Genomic DNA, 8770 nt, shown 5'->3' on the forward strand with positions numbered 1-8770 from the left:
TACTGTTTGTGAACATGATGAGAGGAAAGCACACCACAGGACCTTCAGAGTGACCAGATGACAAATGTCAGTTAAATGAGTCCCTGACACATACATTTACATTTATGTTTCCGGCATTTAGCAGACACTCTTATCCAGAGTGACTTACAAAAGTGCTTCCATAGTGAACATTACCTTACTCTAATTTAAGTAGACAACAGTCCAAGAATACAAATCTGCTGAAAACTCTGTTAGAATCAAAGTTTGTTTTATGCAAAAAATAAATAAGAGCCTTAGTAAGTACATGTCAGCTTAAGTGCTTAGTAAAGAGGTTTTTAATCGTCTTTTGAAGACAGCGAGAGACTCAGATGTTTGGCCAGACAAGGGAAGCTTGTTCCACCACTTGAGTGCAAGTGCAGAGAAGAGCCTTGATGCTTGTCTTCCTTGAGTTCTGGGTGGTGGATCAAGTCAAGCAAGACTAGTGGCTTGGAGGTTGCGTGGTACAGCGGGGTTTTATTACACCTTGAAGGTAAGTTGGGGCTGGTTCTTTTTCGACTTTGTAGGTGAGCATCAGTGTTTTAGATTGAATGGGGGCAGCTACAGGAAGCCAGTGAAAAGAACGCAGAAGTGAGGTGATGTGGCAGTTTTTAGGTTGGTTAAAAACCAGCCGAGCAGCTGCATTTTGGATACATACAGTGAGGGGGTACCACACACACAGTCAATTATACCAATAATATATTTTAACCTTATTCATGTAAACATGCACTTGGAGCATAAACAACAATATATTTTAAGCTACAGATGTCAGATCAGAGTATTCTGACCTCAGAGTTTTGATGTAGTTTCCAACAACATATTTGGCTCATAAGATCAATTACCGGAACAGGCTTAATGTTAATGTTTCTTTAGCCTGACATCCAGCATTTGATTAATACTAACCATTATCCGAAAGCAAGCCAGGCCTTATCGGCAAGCATCACGTCTCGACCTTAGTAATGTTGTTAAAGGTAAAAAAAAGTAAGACCACTTACTTAATTTGACCACTTTTATTTATTTATTTAACATGAAAGATAATAGTCACAAAACCAATGTGCAGTTCAGCTAAATGCATGGCACTTTTACTTGGAATCTTGCCAAACACTGATTGCTGTTTGGTGTCTAAGAAATAATCTGGAAATACCAGGAAACACCAAGGCAAAAAGATAAGACTAATATGAGGGATGAATACACAGAAATTCTTTGTAGTGAACATGGAGTTCATGATATTTGTAAACCTTATCATTCCACACATATTTGTCTATTTTATATTTTCCACTTTTTCAAATCAGCATGTTGTTACTGCATTTCTAATGTAAAGAGCAGTGGTAGCTTAGAGATTTAAATTTCCACTGTTGAAGCCTTGAGCAAGGTCCCTACCCTTAATCAAGTTGTATTTGGTCACAACTGTAAGTCACTTTGAATAAAAGCCTCTACTAAATGCTGTAAATGTGGTGCTTTCTGTATTAACTTTAAAAGTAAAATAAATAGATGGTATAACACTGTGCACATATAGAACTTGATTTGATCCTCTCGGTGATGTAGCGGTCTAATGCACTAGCCCACCACTGTTGAGATTTTGCTTCCAATCTCAGCTGTTCTATAGACCAGCCGGGCACTGATACAGCAACATTATTGGCTGTGTCTGTATGGGAGGAAAAAGATTGCTGTAGTACAATACTGGCCTCTGCTGTCTGGTCAATGCAGCTGGCGATACATGTGGCAAGGGGTTCACATGATGGTCCTAGCCCTCCCTTAGTCAGCACTGGGGGTGGTGCAAATTTCATGATTCCAACAGTAAGGAATAGGATAAAACTAGATTGGTAGCAAATGGGAATAATTGCAAATATAATATAGCCAAAAGTTGGGCTAAATTGTATGTTGCACCAGAAAATCAGGCCATTGCCATATCCAGTTTCAGTGTAGTAAGGCAAGCCTGAAAGTGACATTTCACTTTAAACTTTACAACTATGAGGGGAAAAAAACAAAATGAGTCTTTGCATCTAAACTTAAGCTATGTCCTGAGGTTTCCCCTTTCTCTGAGCCTATAAGAGACCCTCTCTTTAGGAAGTAAGATTAAGGCCTGTATCATACTTCATCCATCCATCTATCTATAGGCACTAAAGTCTATACATTTTGAATTACTGGATTCTCAAATTTGCATTCATCACTTATCACAACATAAGCTAACACAGATTGTTAGCTCTTATCTAATGAAACATAAAGATAATGCAAACTGTCACCTTATGCTAAAAGAAAGTTTTGTCTGGGGTCAGGTGTCGTCCAAGGCTTACTCATGTTTTTACATTGTCCATGCAATTAGCAACAAACAAGTCAACATTCAGGGTGTCAAATTTGAAAAGGAAGAAGCCCATGCCAATGTAAAGCTCATCCTACTCTGGACAGTGTCATCTGTGATTCAGCTGCTTCCTGGTTTTGTTGGTTTTTGGATCTAACAGTTTAGTCAGGTATTGAGATATGTACCTTGTCAAGGACACTACTGTTTAACAACTTTCCTGCCATATTTTTTGAAAAGCCACAATAAACTTATGAAAGAAGTCAAATTCGACTGGTTTATGTACACTTTTGTATACATACATTTTAACCAAAGGAGAATGTCACTTCTTTGACTTCTCTTGATTTGATTTAAGGCTTTTAGGCCGTTTTTCCATTACAGAAAAAAATACATCGTATGATAGGAGTGGTTAATGCCTTTTCAGAAAACCTCTGTGTGGCGTTTTTCTCTTTTGCTTTTAGTGTTGTTTCACTAGTGTAGTGTAGCATTATTGCTAAACACAGTTTTAACCTAGAGCAGAAGTGTGGTTAATATTGTAGCAGGTGAAGTGTGGTTTCATCATGAGCTGTAGTGGTGAAGAAAGTTTAGGGCAGGTGTAAGAGGGTAAGCAAATAGCTTCTGAGTTTCCTGGGTTCTTTTTGCTGCAGACAGAACATGTTATAAATATATAATCCTATGCTTATTGTTGTCTGGTGATTAGCAAGGTTGAGGCTTATCCATGATGAAAGAGTTCACTGAAGTGATTAGTACACTGAATAAAATATGCAATAGAATCTTTATTGTCATCGTACTTAAGTACAGTTATTGCTATGGTGTCTTTTCCAAGGCTGTAATTCCAATATATATTGGAATGTATTCAGATATGCTCAAAATGCAGATGCAGATGTAAAAATAATAAATAAACATATTCTGCTTACTATGTTAGGATCTGTCAGTAATTTAAATATGGCAGTAATGTTTTACGATAGCAGGAACCCCTCCCGCCATGCGCCCCGTAGATTTGGTCACCCCCAATTTTCAATGGTTGGGGTCTCTCCTATAGAGGTCATGGTTACAAGTAGCAGAATTAATTATGTATAACAGTATAGTAGTAATAATAATAACAGTACTAAGGTGAGTAAACCAGTACATTATACATCCTGCACAGATGCATTTTCTGTAAATAAATAAATAGTTTGGTAAATAATTATATGCCTTGCCTTATGAAGTGTACCCAGAAATATAGAAAAGACAAATTATATATTTGATGAGCCTTGGCCGCCCATGACCCTGTCGCCGGTTTACCACTGTTCCTTCCTTGGACCACTTTTGATAGATACTGACCACTGCAGACCGAGAACACCCCACAAGAGCTGCAATTTTGGAGATGCTTTGACCCAGTTGTCTAGCCATTACAATTTGGCCCTTGTCAAACTGGCTCAAATCCTTACACTTGCCCATTTTTGCTGCTTCTAACACATCAACTTTGAGGATAAAATGTTCACTTGCTGCCTGATATATCTCACCCACTAAGAGGTGCCGTGATGAAGAGATAATGAAGAGAGTGGTCAGATGTGCACTTAGGTGTCGCAGCAGTATACCATACTAGCCCATCATGCCAGTTACCCAGACATTATTAGTTATGTCTGGTGGGAGGGGGGTGACAGAAGCCCACTGCAGACTGAGAACACCCCACAAGAGCTGCAGTTTTGGAGATGCTCTGAACCAGTCGTCTAGCCATCACAATTGGCCCTTGTCAAACTTGCTCAAATCCTTACGCTTGCCCATTTTTACTGCTTCCTAATAATAGCTTGTTTAGGTTGACTAATAATCTCAAATGGAAGGAGTAATAATCACAAGGTTATAGAATACAATGGCTTACATCATTAACAAATGGTTAATGTGCACCTTTATTTCTTGTTAATGTTATAACCCTAAACTCAGACAAATGAAATGATTCATCTAATGACAGCTTACCTTATCAGGAGTCTAATAGATTTCCACTGGAGGTTTCCAGCTTGATAAAGAGAATGACATCACTGTCGTAAATGAAGAGCATGTCTCAAATCACCAATTCTTCAAAGAAACACAAAGCCTCCTTTTTCCTGACAGTGTCATTAATAAGACCAGCAGTGGAGTAGTTGGAGGACAATTAATGGAAAATGTGTACTATCAACACACTGGCATTACACCATGCACTTAAAAATGAGAACATTATTATCTTAAGCTTTGTAATGCCTATCTAGAGGGTTGTGTAATCTGACACAAATCACACCATCAAAGGCGGCAATACAGACGCTGACCCTGAGACGTAGAAATTCCTTCAGTGTGCCAAGCTAGGAATTTAGTAAAAGACCAATTTCAAATGACAGTGACTATATCATGCTTCCTCTCCACCAATGCCGATCCTCGCTCTGATTGAGGAGAACAAAGCTAACCCATGCCCCCTCCGACACGTGGGCAGCAGCCGTATGCATTTTGTCACCTACACTTTGATGAGTGCAGTGTGGATCAGCACTGTGTATGGAGAGACACATCATGACAGGACTCTTTTCCCGGGCCAATCGTTGCTCATGTGGTTTCCCAGCCCAGCCGGCAGGCAGAGCTGAGACTCGATACAATGTATTCGAGACTCCAGCTTCAGTGTTCCAGCGTGTGTTTTTACCGCTGCACTACCTGAGCGGCATATATCATCCTTTTAAACGGGTGGGCTTTGTAATTAAAAAGCAGCATAGTGTGACTGGTCTGACCCGAAAAGAAACTTGTGGTGTTTCCTTGTTGCATTTCTAAGGTTAAACTTTTTGTCTTAATTTGTGTTTCCTTATATTCCTAATGGAACAAAACACGTAATTGTCACTGTCAATGTCAATGTCAATTTATTTATAAAGCACATTTAAAACAACAACTGTTGTACAAAGTGCTGTACAATCTACAGTAAAATAACCATTACAGGCAACAAAGAGCAATAAAACAATAAGAAATATACAATAAAACATTAATACAGACAAACACACACTCTCATACTGTGTTAAAAGCCAAAGAATAAAAATAGGTTTTTAACCGAGACTTAAAAACAGTGAGCGTAGGGGCCGTCTTAACATGTAAAGGAAGTTTATTCCAGAGTTTGGGGGCAATAGTACAAAAAGCACAATCGCCCCTACATTTCAATCTCGATTTTGGTACGATCAGCAGAAAATGGTCAGCTGATCTAAGTGACCTAGACAAAATATATGGTCGCAGGAGATCTGAAATATATGATGGGGCAGAGCCATTCAGTGCCTTAAAGGTAAACAAAAGAATTTTAAAATCAATTCTAAAACGAACAGGGAGCCAGTGGAGAGAGGCAAGGATTGGAGTAATGTGTTCACGCTTACGAGACTTGGTCAAAAGACGCGCAGCAGCATTCTGGACTGCCTGAAGACGCGAGAGACCAGCCTGGCTAACACCAACATACAGAGCAATGCAGTAATCGAGTCTGGACGAGATGAATGCATGTATAACCCTCTCACAGTCCGTGTTAGATAAAAATGGCTTCACCTTAGCTAAGAGCCTCAAGTGAAAAAAGCTGGCCTTAACTACCGAGTTTATTTGTTTGTCAAATTTGAAGTCTTTATCTATTAAAACCCCCAAGTTCCTAACAGTTGAAGTATAAAAAGTTTCCAGAGGACCCAGATCCACCTGACCAGTATCAAAAGCCCCATTTGGTCCAAAAATGATCACTTGCCATGATTTATTGCACGCTTTTGTTTTGCAATGAAAGCAAAGTGTCATCAAATATTAAGCTTTTGGATTATTGTTTTTTAATGCTCATTTACACCGATTAGGCATAAAATTATGACCACCTTCCTAACTGACTGGTCTGCGGCTATGCAGTCCCATACGCAACAAACTGTGATGCAATCTGTATTTTGACACCTTTCTATCAGAACCAGCATTAACTTCTTCAGCAATTTGAGCTACAGTAGCTCGTCTGTTGGATCAGACCACACGAGCCAGCCTTCGCTCCCCTCATGCATTAATGAGCCTTGGCTGCCCATGACCCTGTCGCCGGTTTACCACTGTTCCTTCTTTGGACCACTTTTGATAGATACTGACCACTGCAGACCGGGAACACCCCACAAGAGCTGCAGTTTTGGAGATGCTCTGACCCAGTCGTCTAGCCATCACAATCTGGCCCTTGTCAAACTCGCTCAAATCCTTGATCCTTATGCTTGATCATTTTTCCTGCTTCTAACACATCAACTTTGAGGATAAAATGTTCACTTGCTGCCTAATATATCCCACCCACTAACAGGTGCCGTGATGAAGAGATAATCATATATAAATAATGGTCATAATGTTATGCCTGATCGGTGTATTTGATGCAAAACGGCCAGTATAAATGGGATTGTGATTTATTTTGATATAAAAATTAATTATTTCTAGCTGATAGAAATCTTTAAATACTGGTTTTGTAGGCAGTTGTAGTCCAACGGTTAAGGTACTGGACTAGTAATTGAAAGGTTGCTGGTTCAAGCCCCATCACTGCCAGGTTGCTGCTGTTGGGCCTTTGAGCAAGGCCCTTAACCTTCAATTGCTTAGACAATATACTGACAAAGTACTGTAAGCTTCTTTGGATAAAGAATGTAAACGTTGGCCAGCTCACTATGGATATAGTGTTTTGTGGTGTACAGTCAGTATTGGTTCAGTATTGAATACAGCCTTGTAATATTACACATATAATGCTATACTTTATCAGAATGTAAGGTAACTGTTAAAATTAAGCTAAAGTTATTCAGGCATTCTAAGCTTTAATTATATGGTTTAGGGTGTAGGTTAGAGGGACAAGGTTTAAGGAAAATGATACTGATTCCAAACATGATCACACGATCAGCCACTGTTGGAAAAATGTGGGAAAGGGGTTAGAACTAGTTTTCTACAGCGCTCTAACATTCCTAAGCCTGAACGTGATAGGAATTCTGTTTTCTCCCGACCATGATTAATAGGTGACAGTGAACTCTGTAAGGTCAGTCACTGTGCTCTCTCCCTCTCTGTCTCTTTTGTCTTACATCATGAAAGTTTACACCAGGCACAAAACTCCCATCAGATTAGATTAGATGTCAGTAAATGTTTCCTCTTACATAAAAATCGTACCATATCAGACACATGCTTTCAAGTGGTCACACCATACTGTACATAAAGGCATTATATTGTATTTCCCACATTTTGTAAATATAAATTAAATAAAATATGACTATACAGTAAACGCTTGAGTTACAAACGGTTTACCATACGAACATTTTGGGTTACGAACGATCTTTTTCAACTTAACATACGAACAAATTTCGGATTACGAACCGAAATTCGCGAAACATGTGACGTCACGAACAAATTGACTCAGAGCGTCTCTCTATATATCTATATATACCACAAGTGAACATTCGGACAATGGGTGGTGTTTTTTCGGTGTTTTCTTTATATTTTGTAAAATTTTATATTAAAATGGCCTCAAAGAATCTGCAGCGAAAGCTCAGTGATGAGAAAATGAACAAATCTATTACATTTGTTGTTGTATAATTACTCCTGCCAGTAGCTGTCACTGTGTATCAGACAGAGGGGACAGTTAGTGAGAGAGAAGAAGAAAGTTATTCTTTCATGCAATTACACCTACAAAATACAACACTATTGAAATAAAGAAGGAAATAATAGAGAAATATGAGAGTTATTGTTGTTTCTGGTAGATACAATGTATTATGGTGTATGGTACAGCACACGTGCTGTACTGAAATGTGATGTGTGTTTTTTTATGTACAGTACTACTGTGTATTGTTTATTATTGTTTATTACAGTATTAACTATTATATAATTTAGGATTAAGGGAAAATATACTTGTATTTATTACAAAAAAAACATTTAAGACATTAGAAAGGTTAGGTAAGGGGGTGGTTTGGGAGGTCTGGCACGGATTAATTCTATTTACATTATTTCTTATGGGAAAAATAGGTTTAACTAACGAACATTTAGACTTAAGAACAGCCCTTCGGAGCCAATTCAATTCATAAGTCAAGGGTCTACTGTATTTACAGTATAATGCAAAGACATGTCTAGAGCTATATGTGGAATAGACTACAAACTTCTACTGTGCAAGGTCCAAGTGAAGGTAAGAAAAAACTGTTAAAATATTCAATATTCAGACCCCCCAAACAACAAGCTAGAAAGTGACCTTAAAAATAGTATTATTTCAGTTTTTAAAAAATTAGGCAGATGCAAAAATTAAGCTAAAGCTCATGTGAGAGTAAAATAAGCTTATTAGTTGTTATCAAACCTAGCTAGAATTACATATGTTAACTTATGACGTGTACAGTTATTAAAAAAGAAACAACATCCTTATTTAAAACATCTGAAAATCCATCCAAAAAGAGAACAAGTAAAAGAAAATTCACAGGAAGAACTTAACATCTTTTAATTGAAAACTATACAATGACTGCTCATACTTAATTG

Source organism: Trichomycterus rosablanca, chromosome 1, assembly GCF_030014385.1.
Source record: "Trichomycterus rosablanca isolate fTriRos1 chromosome 1, fTriRos1.hap1, whole genome shotgun sequence".
Classification (NCBI taxonomy): domain Eukaryota; kingdom Metazoa; phylum Chordata; class Actinopteri; order Siluriformes; family Trichomycteridae; genus Trichomycterus; species Trichomycterus rosablanca.